General features: G+C 40.6%; 1 protein-coding gene across 1 annotated transcript in view; it reads left to right on the forward strand.

Moving 5' to 3' along the window:
* Window positions 1-22,772, forward strand: part of Cntn5 (contactin 5) — a 553,885-nt gene that overhangs the window by 304,830 nt on the left and 226,283 nt on the right. The gene's annotated exons all lie outside the window — the stretch shown is intronic.

Below are 22,772 nucleotides of genomic sequence, written 5' to 3' on the forward strand. Positions count from 1 at the left end.
GAAGCAGGTGATTAGTTCAGAGGGTTTTTTAATATCCTTGAGATAAGCAAATGACACGTTTGTTGAAGACAGTGTGGGCTGAGTCACTTCAGGCTGACGTGTAGTAGGAGAGAAGGGAAGTGGAGTATTTAGAATGTAAATTTGTCCCTCAGGTTTAAGGACCAGTCAACACACGCAGCTCATCAGAATTATGTTCTGCCCCCATTCTCTTCTTCCACTCATACATTTTTGCATCATCTTTCTAAGATGAAATATTAGTACCTACTTACCCTAAGCTCCATTCTCTAAGAAAATATCATTAAAGAAATACAGACTGATGGGGCTGGAGAGATGGCTCAGTGGTTAAGAACACTGACTGTTCTTGCAGAAGACCCAGGTTTGAATCCCAGCACCCACATGGCACCTAACAACTGTCTGTAACTCCGGTTCCAGGGGATCTGACAGCCTCTTCTGTCCTCCATGGGCATTGCACGACACAGGTGCACTTACCTACATGCAGACAATACGTGCATACACATAAAATAAAAATAATAAATAAAATATTTGAAAAAATACAAACTGTCACTGGACTTTCTGTCTGGGCACCCTTCATCTCCTCCAAGCTTTAAATCTCCACTGCAAGAATTCAGAGAGGAGGGCTAGAGCCATGGCTCAGCAGTTAAAAGCACTGGCTTCTCTTGCAGAAGACCTGGGTTCAAGTCCTAGCACCCACATGGTGGCTAGCTTAACACCAGTTTCAGGGGAATCCAGTGCCCTCTTCTGACCTCCATGGGCATTCAATGGCACAGGTGCACTTAGACACATGCAGGCAATACACTCATACACATAAAATAAAACCAATACATAAAATATTTTAAAAGGAAAGAATTCAAAGAGAATGCCCAGTGTAGCATGGAAGTTAGGTAGAGTTTATGACAGAGCAAAGCAGAGCACAAGCCCATTGTGAAAGCAGATAGCTGCCAGAAACTGTTGTCCCACGTACATCTTAGACTGGCTTTACACTTCTACTTATAATCTCTAGAACAAGTCATTTGTCCCATCCAGGTGATCTGCAGGCCTGTCTAAACTGTTACAGGATGGTCCTCAGTGATGCCGATTTTAGAATGGTATGTCCCCACCCTTTATCAGAAAGCCCCCTGCTCTACAGTAGTCTTAGGAGGTTTAGAACTCCTGAAGCCCATTGAGATAGCTAACCCTTAATGGCTTCCAGGCAACCCAGGGATGCCACATCATCTTCCAGCATCAGAAATGTGACCAGTAATTAAAACCCTGCTGCTCTAATCCTTTACCCATGGCTGTCTATGCAGGAAAGGTCCAGTGCCAGTATTTTCCAAAGCAGCCAACATCTACATAGCTACCTAAGACCTCTACTGTCTGTTAGGTCTCTCCCCCAACACCGCCATTTCCAGTGTTAGATGAAGAATGAATTAGGTTGCTGTTTTCCTTCATTCTTCATTCACTTCCCACCCTCCTAGTCCTAAGAGAGCAGTCTATACTGTAGGGTGTTATAGAGATAGAATGCTATCTCACCGAGCTGAAAATCTGTCAGTCCAAAGGAAGGAGAGGCAGGTTGCAATACTATGTGGTGTTTTTATAAGTACAAGCAATAGACCCTTTTTCAAAATCCTATTTTTTATTACTTGGTGAGTTATTAAAGATAATGTGTTCTTCTAGGTTTCTATATTTAATCCCCAAGCCTGTTAATACACTTATGTATAATTAAGAGTTCACTGTGGCTTTCATGAGTGACTGTGATGTGGTCCTTTCCCTGGTTTAACTCTGAGCCTGGTTGGAGTCTTAAGCTAAGAACTCTAGCAATTGCCTTGCTTTTTCCCCCCTAAAAATATGTTCATATCTGTCTCATGTTTCAGAAGTCTGACAGAACTAACTACCCAGCTTTAAAGTTTGAGAAATGGTATAAATAAATCAGTTCATCACAATTTCTAGCCTTTAAATATGAAATGTTTTTGCCACCAGGTTTTTCTATTACTGCAAGACAAAAATCAGCACTTTTCTTTACATTTCTTTCTATATCTTGCCTTAATATTTCATGTAGAGAGAGGAATCTAATTCATAAATAATGCATCCAGGCCTCCCAAGGAGAAATAAATCTGAATATAGTGAAACCTCACTCTAATCATGGATGGGATACAATTTAAAGCACTTTGGGGACTGGAGAGATGGCTCAGTGGTTAAGAGCACTGTTTATTCCTGCAGAAGACCCAAGTTTGAATCCCAGCACCCAAATGATGACTAATAACAGTCAGTAATTCCAGTTCCAGGGGATCTGACATCCTCTTCTGTCCTCCACAGGCATCGTATGACATGAGTGTACTTGCATACATGCAAGCATAACACTTACACACATAAAATAAAAATAAATACATATATAAAGCACTTTGGTGCCAACTTTTTGTTATTTAAATGATTAAAGTATCAGTACTCCACGTAAATGTTGAAATTAGTCATTGTTGCTAATTTCAAAATTCATCTCTAAGTTTGTTCTTTAACCAACTTTCAGCCAAATCCTAAGTCAAATAGAGACAGCTTTTGTACTCCGTCCTAGAATGGGTAATTGAAACAAATTATGCAACTCAAGATGCTTTTGGAAGCAGAAAAGAAGTCACCAGAGGAAGGTGTCAAGCTTTAAGAGATTGGTACTCAAAGTTAATAGCAGTGAGTGTTCAGAATGTGAATGGAAATAGCTTTTATGCTCTACCTTAGAATGTAGTTGAAAGGGTCTGGTGGATGTAAACTTGCTAGATTACATATGTGTCACCAAGCAGAATTGACTAGAAAAATATGAGTTGATATTTATTGCACCCCCCAGGAGATTTTAAAGAGATCTTAAAATATTGCCTGTGATGCAGTATGACAGAAAAATAAAAATGACAGTTACTATGTCATTATCAACCTAATTTGAATGTGCAGAGAAGAACTAAGTTACAAGGACATAGATAAAGGTGCATCATCTGGGCTTATAGACCACAAACTCATTTTTTTTTACTTTATTCTTTATTTAGTGTTTACCATGTACTAGGTGTTGTGGTAAGTGCTTCATGTGCAGTGATTTGGTTAACATTTCCAGAAACGCTCTGACACTACTGTTGCTTGCCCATGAAAAATATGCAGAGCCAAGGGATGCTGGTCAAAACAGCAGTGGTAGAGGCGGAATCTGAGCTCACAGTTCTAACTGCATGGCACATACTCTTTACATTCTAAGCTAATAAATCTGGATCTTTCTGGGCATTTCTGTGATGTCTTTTAATTCTCCTATTCAGCATCTCCCTGAAGTTTCTAAGGAAGTGTGTGGATACATTGGATTTATAGAAATAAACCAGGAAAACCTCTAATTCAATATCTGCTGATTAGCAGCCTCATTTTCCCATGGAAGTAACATAGTAAAAGGTTCTGAGGTTAGATTCCAACCTCTTTTGGAACCATTATGCTGCCTAAAACAGGAAAAAATGAGTTAAAAAGGAGAATCACCACCTCAGACATGGTAAAAGATGAGGGAGGAAATCTCCAGGATGACTCGTAAGGAATGTACATGTGATGTTTGCTCTTTAATTGTGAGCACCACACAATCTAGACTCATCTGGAAGAGAGTCTCACAGAGAGATTGTCTAGACCATGTCAGCCTGTAGGCGTATCTGTGGGTGATTATCTGATGTTAATTGACGAGGAAATCCTCACCCACTATGGATGGTGTCATTCCCTAGGCAGGGAATCCTGAACTGTATGAGTGGAAAGAGATACTTGAGTGCAAATAATCACTCATTCATTCCTTTGAGTACATTCATTTCTCTATGTTTCTGATTATGGGTTTGATATAACCAAGCCCCTCACACTCTGTCTATGTTACTTTCCTACTGTGGTAGACTACAGCCTGGAATTGTGAGTGGAAATAAACCTGTTGTCCTTTATGTCCCCTTTGTCAGAGCAGTTACTCAGAGAACAGGAAATGAAATGAAGATAGTTGGCCAGCAGTATAGGCTTAAAAGGACAAAGAAGTTATACTGTTGCCCAATGAGGTGGTTTTATATTCCACTCTATTGGAAATTTTTTCTCTCTACCTCCATTGTTACACCTCCCCTTCAACTAACCTTTATCCAGATTGTATAACACCAGGCTTTACTTAAGATTTTACTTAGCTAGGGAATATTTCTTTGAATTTTCAAACAAGATTGAGTCTTACCTTCTGTCATGCATTTGGATGCATGGGCAGGTAGGTAGATGGGTAAGATGGGTGGATGGGAGGATGGTTGGGTAGATGGATGAATGGATGGACGATGGGCAGGTGGGGGTGGGTGGATGGATGCATGGATGGAAGGTGAGTAGCTATGTAGATGTTTGGGTAATTAGATGAATGTTAGGCAGATGGATAGATGGTTAGGTAGATTTTAGGCTGATAGAATTACACAGTTACAGCGTTCAGAGTATACGGAACTGTGCCACTTCAGAGTGTATTTTAAGGTGTCTCTGTTTTTGGTGGTCTCTCTTCTATTCATATTTAGAAATCTGACAAAATGTTCAAGATCACTTTCAAAGGAGATTTGTTTTAATCTCGGCCCATGGTCTGGCAAAAGTTCCAATCCATCAGTACCATCTGCCACTCTGTGACTTTTTCTGTCCCCTTTCACCCTGTGCCCACCCACTCCTCACATCAGAATTCCTTTGAGGACTCAAATAGCTAGCGGATTGCAATCACAGCTACAACTTAGTTGCTTAGAAGTGTGGCTGACGCCCATTTTCCTCAGGCTTTCTGAAGAGTGACATAAATACATGACTCTCTGAGTATGAATATTTTCTGATTTTCCAGGGAGCTGTAGAAGATCTTTTGGTGCCTTTTACATGAATTGAAATAGACCCCAAATATAAGTAAAGTCTTCGCAGTTATAGATTCCTGAGGATTAGCTTGTTGTCAAAGGAAACTCCAGTGCTATTCAAACCCACACTCTTTTCATAATTTCTTATAGCACCTAAAATTTGTCTGCAACATTCCAATTCTAAAATTGTATCTGTACAAGTATGTTTATGTATTTATAAGATGTATTTTGACTAATTAGTAAAACTTTCCCTGAAAAAGAGAAAGAATTGAGACTAGAAATTCCTCATTGTGACCCGGAATTTCCTCTGACCCTAAGACAAGAAGCCATGGTCCCACCATCTTCCCACGCTCTGTGGAAGAAATCAAGCCATTAAGGGGAGGGGCTATGGATATATAAACCAGGAAAACCACGAGGTGAGGAGGGCTCTTGCCATTTTGTGTGGCTGTTGGCCCACAGGATTTATGTTTGGGTGTGGACTTTTGCGCACAGTGTGAATAGGGTAGTCGCTATTTTTGGACTAGAGGGTGGTGAATGGGGGAGAGACAGTATGGAGGGGTGATGCCCCACCCATCTCAGGGGCTCCGTGGGGCGAGGCGTCGTGCAAAAAGCTGATGGAGACCGCGGGGCAGGATGCTAGTGGCAGACATTCCAAATGTAAGAGTATGAGAACCCATGCCTTTGTAAGTCACCCCCTTTCCTGGGTGTCATATAAACTATGCAGAATCCAAATAGAATGTTTCATGTCGGTTTGTCAGTTCTCAGTACCCCGACACCCTAAGTGAGGGCGGGTCTCACAGTGGGAAGAGGAAAATTTAGTGAAACACTCATTCAAAACCAAACTCACAGACTGAATTTGGTGGCACACGCCTTTAATCCCAGCACTCAGGAGGCAGAGGCAGGCGTATCTCTGTGAGTTCAAAGCCAGCCTGGACTACATAGTGCGTTCCAGGACAGCTGGGGCTACAGGGAGACCCCGTCTCAAAAAGACCAAAAAAATTAATTAATTAATTAATTAAGTCAACTAGTTTAAGGAATAAAATAATTAAATCTTAAAATCCAAACATCTCTTAGTCTTACTTATAAAATGCTGTGTTTTATGCTTAATCTATTATTTTTCCATTTTCCTTGTCTCATTCACTTACATATTTACTAAGTAAATGTGCTTTTTTGAGTGACAGCTCTGAATTAAACCTGGGAGTGAAAGCAGCAAGCACAGCAGACGTGGACTTTACACTCAGGTACTTTACCCAAAAACAAACACAGCAACAAAGAACACCTTTAACAAAAACAGTTCAACAGGTAGTGGTGTAAAGTGGTCCAAAGCAAGGTATTGTGAGCATCCAGTGGTGCAAGGTAAGGCAGGCTGGGCGTATAGGCAGGGCTGTTCAGGGCCGCATGACTGGTGCCCTAAGGTGGTTCTGGAGCTGTGGAAGAAGACCAAACATAGGGGTTGGTTTGATTTTTGTTTATTTGGGGTTTTTTCTTACTTGGTCTGGTTTGTTTTCACATTACTCCAGAGGCGTACACTAAGATTTGTAATTGGACATGTAGAGAAAGCAGAAAAATGGCTTAGAGAGGCTGAGGGAAGGCTATTGTTCAGGGATCATGGAGACAGAGAGCATCATCCACAGAAAATACAGTTTCAGTGGAAAAAAATTGGTCTATTTAAACAGGATTTTAGTAAGGACTTCTTTGTGGGTAGGTTGTCTTCTAACTCTCCTGAAAAGCTTGAGGAAATTGCATGTATGTACATACATGTTTTTGTGTCTATATGCATAATATGTATTATGCATGTGCATGTATAAATTTGTATATGTGTTCTATGTATATATGTGATTATACATGTATACATGTTATTTGTATATATGTGTATGTATGTATATATGAGGGTATGTGTATATATATAAATATATATGTGAATATGTGTATATGTGTATGTATGTATATATGTGTGTATAGGTGTGTATATATGTGTGTGTGTGTGAATCTGTGTATGCATGTCCACATGCATATGCACGCATATAGACTCACATGATTACTTATAGTTGAACTTGTACAACGCTTACTAATTGTAATTTTTTGTTTTTTTTGTTTTTTTTTTTCTTGCTCTTTTTTGAGACAGGGTCTCCCTGTCACCACAGCTAACCTAGAACTCACTATGGAGACCAGGCTGGTCTCACTCACACAGAGATCCTTCTGCCTCTACCACCCAACTGCTGGAATTAAAGGTGTACACCTCTAAGCAGGGTTTAATGCTGAGTAATTGTAATATGGTTTCAGGATGAAAACTGCCAACACAGCTACCTAAGGGCATCATCCTTAAATTCGAGTTCAAAAGGCTAAATATCTTTCATTTGATCTTCAGGGCAAAGATAAGAGAACTATGCATGAAATTACCCCATCTTGTTTATAGTATGTGAAGCTTGCCATGATTCCCTGTAAAAGGAAGTGGGCAATATAATGTTTTGGAAGATGATAGGTGATGTTCTGCCATAATATGCTGGTGTGCAGAGGAAAGAACAGAACAGAACAGGGCATGATACATGTGTGCTGCACAGTGTAAAGCCGAGCAATGGGCAGAGGGGTGTGGGATTTACTCTGGGAAGAGGTGAGGCAGAAGATCTGTGGTTAACCTTCAGAAACATAAAACTGAGATATCTGTGAGTTTTGCATGTGACTGTTAGTAGGCAAAAGAGTTCAAGATCCAGGCTGGAGAGATGGCTCAGTGGTTAAGAACATTGACTGCTCTTGCAGAGGACCTGGGTTTGATTCCCAGCACTCACATGGCAGCTAACAGCCATCTGTAACTCCAGTTCCAGGGGAATTCGATGCTCTCCTCTGACCTCCATGGGCATTGCACAACATGGGTGCACTCACATACATGCAGGAAATACACTCATAGACAAAAAATAAAAACAAATAAATTTTTTTTAAAAAAAGAACTCAAGATCCTTGGCTGTACCCTTTGCCATGTAGACAGAAGTTGAAACACGGCACATAGAAAAGATTGCCTGGAGGGCATAGATGATAAATGAGTTATAATCAAAGACTAAAGATGGAAATGGAGGGGTTGGAGAGATGGCTCAGTGGCTGAGAGCACTGACTGCTCTTGCAGAGGACCTGGGTTCGATATCCAGGATCCACATGGTGGTTAACAACCATCTCCAGTTCCAGAGGGTCTGATGTCCTCTTCTGACCTCTGTGGGCATTGCACAACACAGGTGAACTTACATACATGTAGGGAATACACTCATACACATAAAATAAAAATAATAAATAAATTTTTTTAAAGATGGAAATGGAGAAGAACTCACAGAGTGACTGGAGTAAGAGGAAGACAGAAAGAAACCAAAAGAGAACGTTCCATAGCAAACTCACCATAACAATGTGCTTTGAAACAAGAATTTCAGGTCCTCTTTGCCTCAGGGTCCAGAGGGGGAAAGTGTGAGAATGGTAGACAGAAGTACCTCACCATGACAGAAATAAGTACCATGATGGAAGCATTTCCACAGTATTCTGGTGACCTTAGAAAACGTTCCATTCACACCCAGCTGAGTCGGCACTTTGACAAAGACAAAGGGTGGGCACCAAGGGAGCATACAAGGACCTCTCATGTTTGCAGGCTCCACCTAGGTAAGCGCATATCACATCAGATTCATGGCCAAGAGGGGGTCTTCAGCAGAACATGAACATTCGAGGACACGGAACAAAGGAAAAGCCGGGTCATGTGAGTGTATTCTCCATCAACATCCCTAGCTGTGTTCCATCTGTCCTCAATGGCCAAGTTCACCTGATAGACTAAGAACGCTTTGAGGGCCAAGGTCTAATGGTTGCTCACTATTCTTGAGTGGACATTCTTAGGATAAACTTACCATTGAAGGGACTTTAGAATTTTCAGGAAGGTTATTTATCTTTTGAGAATCAATGTGACATGGTAATTGTATTTTGATTAAGCAACAAGATCTCCAAATGCTTCATATGATCATTTTTACCACACAAACTACATGATGCAATTCATACATTAAAGGCTCAGATATTAAATACTTATCCCAGAAAGCATTTTCCTTGAGTATAACCTATCTTCTCTATAAATTTAGTGTATGTGAATAGCTCAACTTTTATTTTCATTTAGAGTAAAATTAATGTTTTGTGTTTATGGTTTATAAACAGAAGTCATTCACGTTTTTATTTCAGATAACTTTCTTAATAAAATTATAGGCTATATCTTCATATATCATTATCATTAGCAATTTTGTTTTAGAAAATAGACAACATAAGTGAATGGAAAATCTTCACCAATTTTCTCAAAAATGACCACATTCCTTGAAAGAAATTACCAACACTGAGGCTTATAAACAGGCTTTGACAGTGAAGTTAGTGATATATGGCAACGTACATAGGTAGTGAATGGCACATCCCACCCCTGTGACCTTTCATGCAGGTTGTCTGCTTTTAAGAATTCCTTGCAGAAAATGTTCTGTCACTCACAGATATTGGAAATATTGCCAACATAAGAGAATTAACTGTTCTTTTCAGGAGGTCCAGCTGGTGAGCAGGATTCATATTGGTTAGATTCAGCTTAGCACGTTTAATTTTCTTGCCTTGAAAGCAAAGCATTTCACTGGGATTCTGGGAAGATATATGCAGTAAAAAGTTGTGTGGCTCAGACCACCTATTCATCTCTCATGTACAGACAACCACAAAGAAAATGGAAGCATAAGTCTGCATTGATGATATTTTTTGATAAGTACTCTTTAGATTCAGGATCAGGCATTTGATGGTATAAAGTTCTAAGTGAGGCCACAGTGCCCTCTTTCACTTAGTCCCTCTGCATAGATTTATTAAGCTGTTCTTTTTTCTAGGCAACATGCCTGTTCCCCCTACCAAATAATCTGTGAGGGGAGCAGACGATTTGGTCCTTAGTTACTGATACTGGTTCTACTCAGAGGGTACCATGTATATGTCATCAGGCTGTTTGCTGGAAATAGGAGGTAAAGTTGACCAATACAACTTTGTATCTAATTTCAAAGATGGCTCTCCCTCAAATTCAACTTATAATGTCATTTGACTTCAATTATTTTTAGTGATACCAAAGATGAATTTATAGTTAAGAGAGTTACTAAAAGCAAAAGTTAGTCCAGTGAGTGACATGTCAGAAACAGCAAAGATCTGTCAGGTGAGATCTGAAAAGGCAAATAGGAAATGAGATAAAAGCATATTAAAGATACAAGTAGATATCTTTAAACTCTCTTAGTATATGAAGAAATAAAGAAATTGTGTCTTCACACTAGCTAGCAAAGAGCTCACAGCTGCTTCTGGTAATTCAATTACATTCAAAAATGAACTTCCCAAGCCCGACTTTTCCTTTAAATTCAGTTTTGATGAAAATAAATGAGTTAAAAACTTGGAAGGGCAGGCTATCAGCCCTCCAGAGTCTTCTTAGAGAACCACCTTTTCTTCTGCCCTGCTTAAACATTAACGTCCCTGGTGAAATCCAAATTCTACCTCTTAGTCAATCTTTATCCTTGTGTTATCTAGTTATCGGTCACCCAGCTTCACTATATAAGGAACCCTCGTAAGGCAGAGCCACGTGCTCCTTGATAGTTTTAGAATGTAATATGGTGTAGCTGAGCAACACAACTGAAAACTCTGATCTTCCATCTTCCTGAAAAATCCTTACCTACCAGTGCTGATCTGCCTAAGCTGACATTGCAAGACCTAACAGAAATAATAGTTCCACCAATGAAGGCGTCCTACGGCCTGAAGTCCACTGGTCCACTAGAGATGAAGTGAATCCCCCTCTCTGTATTCACAGTACTGTGCTGTGTCCGCAATTCCCAGCAGGAGCACACTGCTAGTTAGTGTCTGTTCATGTTTCCCCTCCAATGTGCTTATCTCTGTGTGGACTGCTTCTGCGGTGTATTTGACCAAGAGATTTCTTGGTAATAGTGATTTAATTAATTGCTAATTGATTAATTTGGGTGTTACGAAATTTAATTACTTTCTTTTCTCCAGGGATTCTAGAGACATAAAAGACAGCATGTCAAGTTGTAATCACGAATATTCATGTCCCCATGTAGGACAGAAGTTCTCTTACCATGTTTTCTATAACACGTGAAAAGAACTGTAGGCAGACCTGGTGGTACAGGCCCGTACTCCTTGCTATTCTGGGAATAAGGCAGGAGGATCACAAAGTCAAGGCCTGCCTGCGATCCATAGTAAACTTAAAGCAGCCTGATGAACTTGATGGGGTCCTGTCTCAAAAACAGAAAAAGTAAAAATAGGGTGAAGATGCAGCTTAGTGGTAGAGCGCTTGCCTAGAATGCTCTCTGCCTTTATGCTTAGTATCACATAAAAATTGTATTTAAATACCTCAGATAGGTCAATATGTCTCTCATTGTAAAGGCGTTTGGACTGGGCTAGGTCATCCTTGTAAGTGCTATCACTAATCTTATTTATGAAATGACTGAGCATCTTTTATGTGCTGCACACTAATGTGCTTTATTATGATGATGGAAGAGTGAAGCCTCTGTGCCTGTCACACTTTCAAACACCGTCTGTAGTTTTACTGCAATAGTTTCCGTTTAGTGTGACTATCGTCACAAACGTGGCCGTTGATATAGTGTCATCATAACGTTTCACCTCATTTGGGTTGATCCCTTGTTTCTATTCATCAGTCATCACTTAGGGATAGTTTCTATGTGTTGCTGTCATCTGCTGTTGTCTGATTAGACCTACCTTCCTTCTGAATGGTAGTGTATCCCAGTCTGTGACCTTGTTTGTCACAATTATGCTTAGGGCACATAAAACAACACTCTGCATCTACAGATCATCCAGTCTTAGCTTTAGAATGGTGTTTGTGGAAGTAGGAAAACAGATGTGGCAAAATCACAATAATGATCAGATGAAACTTTTGTGCCCAGCAAGGGCACAAAAACAAAGCCATTCAGAGGACCCTGACCCTGGGGGGTTGAGATGCTTTACCCTGGAATCTGGTATTCCAGACATGCCATCTCAATCCTCCCGTTCAACATGAATGGAAATAAAATCCCTTCATCTATCGCTCTTCCTGACAGGAGCACTCTCTCATCCTTTCCAAAGATCACATGCTCATCTATATTTGGATTTAAAGTCTGCCAGAAGTCTGGCTTCTGTGAGTTCTTTTTATTCTCCTTCTAATTTAGTTTGAAGAAGTAAGATGAAGTTCACTCAGTTTCCTCCAGGATTCTTCTTCAGTTACGGAGGAAAAAGAATTGATTTAGATGACTGGGTTCTTTTGATTTCTCACAGCTTTTTAAAACAATTGTCATTAGTGAAATAGTACATGAAATTATTATTTGTAAGAGTAATGCAGTAAGTGTTCACTACACAGACAGTCACTGATATCCCTCACTTCCTCCAGAACTCTTCATAAGTAAAGGTACAAGAGTGGTCACTGTGTTTAAATGCTAATTAGATATAAATCTGTGTATATGTATAGATGCATATTTACACACATATATGTGTACTTTCTGCTTTAAATAAAATTCATTTCACTGCTCAGAAATAAAGAAAATGTATATATACTTGGTTTTCTAAAAATAAAACCAAAGCAACATGAGGAAATTAAATGCTTGAAATAAAAAAGAAGAAAGTAATTATTTTTTCGGTTCCTGTTGTTTATCTTGACCATCAAGAGAGGTCTATGTTAATATGACTCCATGTCCATATCTATGAGAAAAATAAAAAAACTATAAATTAAAACAACTTTTGATGAAGTTACTATTCTAATTGAAAATATACATCACTTAAATATTTACAGAGAGGCATGTAGACACCCATTTTATACAAAACATGCAATATAGGTACAAACATTAAAATATTTGTCACCAAAAAGATTTGAGGTATAGAGAGGGAGTATATGTTATATATATAATCAAAGACGTTCTCTATTTTCCCATTGTATATATAAAACACTAGGCCAAACACGTGTCAATACAGAAGTTATAAAAATTCGAATAATCATTTGAATACTCAGGCAATTTTAGGTAATATGGAAAGCTTATATATACAAGCACATATAGGTTAGCAATTCATTGTTTCAGATATGAATTTCATTCTAAATTGGAAGCATAGAAGAAATGATTCAATCCTTACTCACTTGTTTAATAATAGTTGTGTATATTTTCCGAGCAGTACCAGTAACTAAACAGCAGAACGCTCATGGAAAGAAAGCAAATAATTACAGAACCAGTGCATTCTAATTTGAAACACTCGGATGATTAAATGAAAGAGGTGAGGCACTTGTGGTTAAATGACTGTCTCAAATTATCTGTGGAATGCTCTCCAAGCGCTGCTTGGCAAAGCCGAGGGAGGTGCGTTTGTGATTTTCTACATTGTGTCCTAGAGTAGCAATCACAAAACCTGCAATCTGGTCATTTGTTGATACTGTAGACAGGCCCTTTATCACCCTGAGCTTCGATTTCACTGGTAACTTGGAAGGCATTACCAGGTTGCTGGGGAAAATGCAATTAGGAAACAATAAATTGAAACATGCCATGAAAAGAGCTTTAACAGAATTCTGTGAAGGGAGAGGTGTGAGCAAGTGATGAGATCACTGCCTGCATTCTTAGCAATCCTGCTGGCAGCATGTAAAGGATAGTCTGAGGAGAGCGGGGAAGAGGGCCAGAGACACAGGGAGAAGGGAGTTACGACTATCTGGGTGAGAATCCTGGGTCTCTAAATGTTGGCACTCAGTAGAAAACACGAAGATTTGAGGGATGTGGTGGAGGCAGAATTAGCAGAACTTGGTTGATGGAAAGGAAAATGTAACACAAAGACTCAGACTGCATTGGAGTGCCTTAAAAATAATACGAACATGGGCAGGCTCAGTGCGGAGTGCAGGTCTGTTACCAGCAGCACTTGGAGGGAGGCAGAGGCACGTGGATCAGGCGTTCAAAGGCACACTCAGCCACAGAGCAAATTTGAGGCCTGCCGGACCACAAATGAGGGACGGATGGGTCGGGGAGAGGACAGGAAGAAACAAAAGATAAAGACGAGAAAAATGAACAGGTTAGGAAGAAACCTGAACTATGAGGTTTCTGGAACATTCCACCAGGCAAATGAAAATTAGCTTTGGCACTACAGAGAAAGAATAGAACTGATAGAAGCATTTTCTAATTCATTGATTTAATAAATGTTCTGTGTCTACTGTATACATGAGCTTTCTTGATGCTGTGATCCCCAACAGTAAACAAAGGAGAGTCTCTGCATCCAATAAATAACATCTTATCACAACCCAATTTTTATAGAGTTTTTTTGGGGGGTAATAAAGTGTGATGAAGGAAAAGGCAAACCATAGGGCACAGGCCAGGCTTGTGTAGATACGAAAGTAAAATTGTAAGAGAAGGCAAAGCAGGGAACCAGAGGGATGAGGCAGGAAAGCCCTTCAGATCCGCAGTGACTGCCTAAGTAGCAAGTGGACAGGAATGAGATGATCCAGGTTCCCGAGGGTTCCGGTAAGCTACTATTGGCGGGGTGCACGGTGACATTTGGGGAACACACAGAAATGCAAGCTTGTTTTCTTGGCTACTGCTTTAAGGCTAGCAAGAGAGTGAGAGTAATCAGAGTGCTAGTATATTCTTTTAGTTCCTGTTAACGATGGGTTGCACAGGGGGAGACATTTATCAGGGTCATGAAAAGTAAGAGAAATGCTGAGCTCAGTTTAGCCCTGTATTAATCACAACTGTGCTGTTCTCTGCTCATTTGCGTGGAAGTGTCCTGAGAGCACTCCGCAGCATACTCATTCTGGAATTGCAGTGTTTGTCCAACTGTTTGGCAGGAGTCTCCTCTAAATCAGTGCTCATTATATAAACGGACAGAATGGTGCAGGGACTGCTGACCTGGCAGTGTGTGTAAGCCATTCAGTTAAATGCTGCATGTTACAGTAAACTAGAGAATAGTTCATGAGAGAGCTAGCTCAGTGGTTATGAGATTTGCTGCTTTTCTAGAGGACTAGAGCTTGTTTGGTTCCCAGCACCCAAGTTGGGTGTCTCAGTTACAGCTGCCTGTAACTCCTGCTCTATCCAGGTCATCAAATGTCACCTTCTGACCTCTGGCTATTGCACTCAGGGGTGAATACACATGAAGACTTACACATACATACACATAAATAAAAATAAAGCTTTTGTAAAAGAACACTGCATGCCTATACTGTGCTATGTGTGAATAATTCCACACATTTCATGTTTTCTCAGTCATGTTTGAAGATCAATCTGCAACACTGAAACATATTTTTCTTGACAAAATCTAGGGAGATCCTGCCCTCTCCCTGGTATTAGCAAGCAGTAAACACATTTGGTTAGTATTCTGATTTCTGGAGCCAGTTGGAGCCAAGAAACTCTAAATGCCGGTCCCTGAGTTCTTCCAGCCAATTCCAGCCATTCACAAATAGGAACCCAACACAGAAGAAAACAGAATGTTCTAGGCAAAGCCTAGTTATGCAAAGAAAGGGAACCAATCTCTCTGTCTCTTGGATTGGTTTATAGAAACTGTGCAGGTCTGCTCAGACCCTGGACAGTGTAGCAACGAGAGGCTGAAACGCTTACGGGAATAAGTGCTGGTTCCCACGAAGCAGAGGATAAAACCCAGGAGCTCTCGCACTCAAGCAGTTGTTTTTAGTATTCACTGTTTTTATGTATTTCTATTTGGTTCCTAACATTTGATTTGGTCTTTACTGTGACAAAAAGCATCAGATAACTCAGGCGCCCATGAGTGGCTAGTGTTATAAAGTGGGACAATCAGGAGAGACAATGTGAATGCTATGATTCTAGTTTCTCAATCTGTAAATACTCCAGAGGTTTTAATGATCAAGGCAGTTATTTTTTTAATGCTTCCCTGTGTATTTATGGCTTTATCTAACAAAGGAGGGTGGCATTTTCTACATCATTCTCTCTGATGTGCCTATAAAATAGTTCCTGTTAAATGTGTGTGTGTGTGCTCTGTGTGCTGTGAGTTGTGTTGTGTGTGTTGTGCTTGTGTATGTTGTGTGTGCTGTGTGTGTGGTGTGGTGTAGTGTGTGTGCTGTGTGTGTGGTGTGGCCTGTGTGATGTGTGCTGTGTGTGTGTGCTGTGTGTGTGGTGTGTGTGTGATGTGTGCTGTGTGCGTGTGTGCTGTGTGTATGGTATGGTGTGTGTTGTGTGTGTGTGGTGTGGTGTGTGTGATATGTGCTTTGTGTGTGTGCTGTGTGTAGTATGGTGTGCATTTTGTGTGTGTGTGTGGTGTGGTGTGTGTGATGTATTTGTGTGTGTGCTGTGTGTGTGTGCATGTGTGGTATGGTGTGTGTTGTGTGTGTGTTGTGTGCTGTGCGTGGTGTGCTGTGTGTGTTTGTGCGTGTGTACTGTGGTGTTTGTGTGTGTGTGGTATGGTATGTGTGCTCTGTGTGTGTGTGGTGTGGTGTGTGTCTGCTGTGTGCTATGTGTGGTATGGTGTGTGTGTTGCGTATGTGTGTTGTGGTGTGTGTCATGTGTTGTGTGTGGTATGTGCTGTGTGTGTGGTATGTGTGTGTGGTGTGTGTGTGTGGTGCAGTGTGTGTCTGCTGTGTGCTATGTGTGGTATGGTGTGTTGTGTGTGTGTATTGTGTGTGTGGTGTGCTGTGTGCTGTGTGTGTTGTGTGTTGTGTGTGGTGTGTGCTGTGTGTGGTATGTGTGTGTGTTGTGTGTGGTGTGTGTGGTGTGTGTGTGTGTGTGGTATGGTATGTGTGCTGTGTGCTGTGTGTGTGCTTATGCACACAGAATCCACAGAAGGATGTTGGAGTGCCTTGCTCTGTCATTCCCTGCCTCCTGAGATTAGGTCTCTCTCTGAATCTGAAGCTCACAGTTCTGACCAGAATGGCATGCGGTGTGCTCCAGGGATCTGTCTGCCTCTGCCTCATGATGCTGAGGGTGCAGGTACATGCAGCCATGCTTGACTTTTACATGGGTGACGAGGATTCAAACTCAGATCCTTATGTTTGCATAGCAAGTGCTCTAACCCAATGAACCATTGCCTCAGCCCCATAATTAACATATTAGAACAGTGTTTTATGAAGGACTGATTCAGGCTCAGTCATGAATTAATAACAAATTCTATTAAAATTAAGTATTTCAGCTTCTGTTTGATCAGTATGTCTTAACCCAATCCTCAGGAAATTAATGTGCCTAGAGAAAAACAGATGATTTTTTTTCAGGTAAACAAGCTTTAAAACATTCAGTTAAATAGCTAAACCTCTCAGATCATCTTGAACAATTATAAAACGCATAATCTCTAAGATTCTCAAAAGGAATGGAGCATGAATTTCTAATATTAATATCAGAAACTCCACACTTGCTAATAATGTAGAGTTCATCCAAAACAGGTAATTGGAAAATGTGAATCTAGGTGATATGTGTGTGCATAGAAGGAATAGTAAATCTCCATTTTATATTTTAATGTAAAGTAGTCTACTTGATTATAGCTTAAAATTTTTTATAATTCATGATTAAATGTTCTAATTTCTTGCTTAGTGTCTGTCAAACTTCCATCCAGTTATCTTTCCGAGATCACACTCCACAGTACCCTTTCATGAAGTCCCGGGTCTCAAGCTTATATGGCCAGTCTCCCATAACCAATGGGACATTCTAACCCCACTGGAGCCATTGGCTTTAGGTTTGTGTATGTCTCTGTGTATGTCTCTGTGTGTGCATGTATGTCTGTTTCTGTGTGTATTCATGTGTATGTATCTTGATGTATGTGTGTGTGTGTGTGTGTGTGTGTTTTACTTACATTCAGTCATTTTAGTCACTAGCTCTTGATCCTGGGAAAGTAACAACCTCTAAGAAAGATGAGACTCACCCCTATTTCACATGACTGTGGTAGAAAATAAATAGAATCAGGCCTATAAAGCACTTAGTAAGCAATCACTTCATGCCACAGAAAAGCAGTTGTCACTGTTTATTCAAACATCAGGCAGCTCTTTTCTGTCCCTAGTCTTATGTTCTTTGCAAACTAAAGGTCATTGAAAAGCCACACACTTTGAAGATCCTGCAGACTGGTTGACTAATAAGAGCTTCCTGATTGTGGATGCTTGGAATGTTATAAATGCAGGGCCAGAATGATCTTGGGCTGTCTGTGGTTCCCTTGACATCCATTTATCACTCACCTCTTTCTCTGATCCTAAAATCCCTGTTAACCATGAGGAAAGAACCTTTAGACTGTATTAACTTAGCATACTGGTCACATCCACCAACTGCAGAGCTGGGAATGTCATCAGCCAGCACCTGTGACCTGTAGCAGACTTTCTCCATTTTGCTATAATCTGCTTACCTACTGTCCCCACCAGTTGGACTCATGACTGCTTTATTTTGTGATTATAAAACTTAATGCAACTTCCACAATGGAACATGTCATTTGGGGCAATTCATCTTCCTGGGTCATGGTCACTGGCTCTGCAGCAACTACTCTTACTGTCTGGAGTGAGAGCTGTACTTTGTGTTGACACTTTACTAAGTAAGAGCCATGTTTGGGCAACAGTGAGATGGAGTGGTCAGTTATCAAGCACATTTTCTCATTGTCCGTTCCTCTTTTACTCAAGGAATGTTGCTGACTTCACATTTCTGAAGTGCAACTTTGATGGTATTGGGGGAAAAGGTGTCACTCAAGTGCAGCAGGATTTGTATTCAGATGGAAAGTGTGGATCACAGGAGCCCCTAGGGAATCATCATGACCTCTCAGCCTTCACTAATGGCCAGTCAGTTAGGAATGCCATTTGCAGAGTGCTTTTCCACCCTTCTCTCTCAGTTCTGAGCCCTTAGTGTCTATTCTCTTACCAATGTGAGGAGATACAGCACAGCTCCCTGACCCAAATATCAGGCACTCTTGGAATTTGGTGCTCAGGAATCCTGCATCTCTCGGTGGAATCCATAGGCATATTCAAGAACCCAGAAACCAAATAGAGACAGAGCACAAATTGACCTTCCTAAGGATCTCTGGCTCTGTAAAAAATTGTGATTGTTCCCAAACTACTCCAGGAATAGAAAACATTGGACTGTTAAGGCTCACTCATCAATGAAGTTACTTGCCAGTGTGAAAACAGCATACCAAGGAGTGGAAAGTCTTATCTTAAGGCACTGGTATATTCCAGTACAAGAATTACAAGACCAAATCCTCAAAAGAAGAGGGAGACATTTCCTTGGGCTTCATTATAGACATGGTAATACAGATCGGTAAGCTATAAAACTGGAACTTTTTGCAGCTAGAATAGGAGAGCTGGGGTATGTATGTAAGACAGAAAGATTTTGATCACAGGGCTTTATTACAGTTTCTCTCCTGCAACTACATTTCACTAAATACTGGAAGATAACTTTAATTGTAGATAGTGATTATGTCTGGATTGTAGAGTCATAAAGACCTTTATTTTACTGTATATTTTTGTGATTTTCATTTTTACCATATTTAATGTTTAACTGCTTTTACATTTTTTCATCTGTATATATACACAATTTAAATGTTTTGTATTTTATCACATTAGATCTGTTATTTTCTCATAAGAAAGGCTGAAAATACACAGGCGTGTGCTAGCTTCTCTTAAGAAATCTACTGTTGAATTTCAGGTTCTTATTAAGAAATGAGATGAGAATTATGTCAGCTTACAATGAAGTTTTCAATGGACAGAAAGAATTGCACAGGATATAAAATTACTATATACAGTGAACAGGATTGTGTTCAATGTCAAACAAGGTATAGTTAGAAGGTGCTTCTGTTTGATAATCTTACATACAAGATAAATTCATGTTTGTACTAATATGTATTACCTTTAAATGAACACAAAAGAACACAAAAGGTCAAACAGATGAGTTTTGAAGTGGGGTGAACATCATATGAACATTTTAAAGCAAAATATAATAGAAATGTATCAGATCAACCCTGTGTAACATATTAATACTAAACAGTGGAAACAGAGTGCACATCTTCCAGCATCTGTAATCTGGGCTTTATCAGTTGTGTGGGTTATGTCCGTAACCCCTTAAGTATTCTCTCTTCCTAGCCACAACTATATTTTCACTTAAGTGTTGTTATAGCTTTAAAGTCATCTTCATTCCTCCCTCCCCTTCAGATGAAGTCCAGATTCTTTAGCATGGAAAGCAATGCTCTGTCCAACCTGGCCCCATGTTTTCTCGACCTTTTGCTAGCACATCGCATTCAAAATTAGCTCTAGAGTAAGACAGGTCCTGTAATGTCCTCCTAAGATTCTAGGAAGCATCATCTTCATGAGGCCAGCTCACAGTGTTTTCTCTGCCCTGAAGAGTAAAATGGCATGCAATCTCTTAAGAGTCTTAACTCTCCCCTGGTTGATTTCTAACACCTCCTCGGAAGATGAGAAGTGAGCTCCTGAGACAGAGAGCCAGACTCTCTGTCTCTTGCTAATTCATTCATTCATTCATTCATTCATTCTCTCTCTCTTTCTGTCTCTCTCTCTCTCTCTCTCTCTCTCTCTGTGTGTGTGTGTGTGTGTGTGTGTATGTATGTGTATGTCTTCTTTTGGCAGTTCCATACATGCACACAGTATATTACAATCATAGTCAACCCACATTCCTTTTGCCCTCTCACCCCTGTGGACCCTCTTTTCCCATCCAGACCCCCTCCTACTTTGATGAATTTTGTTGTTGTCCTATGACTTCTCCTGTCTCATAGAAACTTGCCTAAGATGTGCACCCTTATGTGGGCAAATTTGGAGTCACCCCCGAAAGTGAAGACTAACTTAGCTGTGAATGCTGCAGGGTCAGTTGTGTGTAGAAGCCGGACTGGTGCGTCCAGCTGCATCCCTCATCTGTCCAGCTCTGCTACAAAGCCTAGAAGCCTACAAAAGAATATGACTGAGTTTTGGGATTTGCACACAAAGCTGGACCCTCAACCTGTGACGTTCCATCACTCTCTAGGTGTTCATTGAACTGGGTGTCCTTATCAGTTTACGGTGAGGTAGGAAACTGTCAGGATCACACACAAGCTAGAAAAGCTTGCTGACACTCAGGTGACTTTTCCTTCTAAATGTAATTCTGAGTTGGTTAACATCTAGGAGGAAAGTGCTTTTTTAGATGCCCCCCCCCAAAAAAATTCATAAGCATTCTTAATTTCTTGCCAAGAAAGCATTTCTGAATTATGGCTTTAAAACCCGTCACCTCTCATTCACATCTCTTCTGGAAGGCTTACCCAGCGTTAGTGAATCTCTAAAGCCATTCGCAGACTCTGGCATTTCTGTTTTAGGAGTTTTGTCCGTTTTTTTTAACCAAAGCTCTGCACGCTGCATATCGGCAGCTCTGTCTGGCTGCTAATCCAAGCCCTGCCACTTGTCTGCTCTTGAATGTGATTTACCATCTCTGAGCCCCCAAATCTTCATCTCTAAATTGAGACAACAGAAAACACAATTCTTCCAGAGTCTCTCTGAGAGCTGAACATCATGGTTTCATTTTGGGCTGTGCTCTGCGCGCCATGACTTGTTTGTACTTCTTGTTTAAATCTCAAAGACAAATAGCAGTTTGCTTCTTTCTCCTTTCCTTGTATTTCCTGGCTTTAACAGTTCCGTTTCTACACTAGAATCAGGGCACTCCCTGTTGACAGCAAAGTTCACTTACCCCTAGAAGATGTGAGAGGATTCGCTGCCTCCCAGGGACTGTCTGCTAACTCCCTTTGCCCTGTAGTGGTATCCTGTGACATTTTCAACACTGCTGCCCCTGCTGGCCATGTGTGGTACTGTCTTGACGAACACTGCCCAAAGTCCATTTGCCAGCAAGGGGTCAGAAACATTGGGAGATTTGGAAATTATAGGTCAGATGTTTCCCACCTGTTTGGAAACGTATCCTAGAATGTGCACAAGGTCCAAGTGTTCTTCATCTGGACATTCTGCTCCTTACTTGATAATGCCGACCTCTATTTATTAGGTAGTTATTGATTTAGTAATAAGTCTAAACACATTGGCAGCTCATTCGCAACAATAACCGACATAACAAAAAAGTGAACATTTAATGGGAAAATTATTTTTTAATTAATTTTTGATTCTTAAAGTTGATGAAGGTATTAAAATGATACAAAATAGCTGATATTAACAAGAAGTCTGAACCACCTAAAATGCTTTTGCATATTGCTCTCTGGTGTGCCATCTTTCATTTAGACGAATGCCTAACTCTCCTAAACTAACGCTCTTGCTTCCTATGCCACAAAAAGCACACAAAGAAATAGTTGTTAGCGTGTTGTCTCCATTAGCAGAGCACAACCTTGTCAATATTTATACAGCAAGACGATCAAAGTTTAGAACCAGCAAGTGTACTCAGACAAGAAGTACTCTCATGTCAATCACGAATCAGCGTGCAGCTCTAGGGTCGGTTCTCTCTTGACACCCACTGCAAAAGCCACTGTAAATTCAGCCCACTCTATATTTTGCTCTTGTCCCATTTTTTTGTTTGCAGCTGCATCTGGCTCAGGATTTCACCTATTTTTGTAAGTAAAAACTGTCATCCTCCTATCCCTGCCTTTGTACCTTTAACTCTACATAGTCAGAATGGAAACAAGAAACTATGTCGCTCCTTTGCTCAAAGCCTTGAGATGGCTACCCATCTCTCTCACAGTGAAGTCCAAGTCTTTACAAGACCCTATTGGACATGGCTTCTAGAACCTTCCTTGCCCAACTCTCTCTCTCTTCACTTCCCTGTCACTCTACCTCGGTGACATTAGCTCTCTGATCCTCCCATGGCAACACATTACCCCTCAGGCATTTTGGTTCTGCTATTCGCTCTGCTGGATCGTGTGTCCCAGATAGATACCTGGTTCTGTCGTTTTACTGTATTGGGTAAGACGTCAAGAGGAACCAGCTTCAGAAGCAACCTGGAGATCAGGTTTGCTCCCGTTCATCCTGAATGGCCAGACACCCTAGTGGAGCGGTCTACCAAACAG

The sequence above is a fragment of the Nannospalax galili genome, unplaced genomic scaffold, assembly GCF_000622305.1.
Source record: "Nannospalax galili isolate Female #2095 unplaced genomic scaffold, S.galili_v1.0 scaffold824, whole genome shotgun sequence".
Lineage (NCBI taxonomy): Eukaryota > Metazoa > Chordata > Mammalia > Rodentia > Spalacidae > Nannospalax > Nannospalax galili.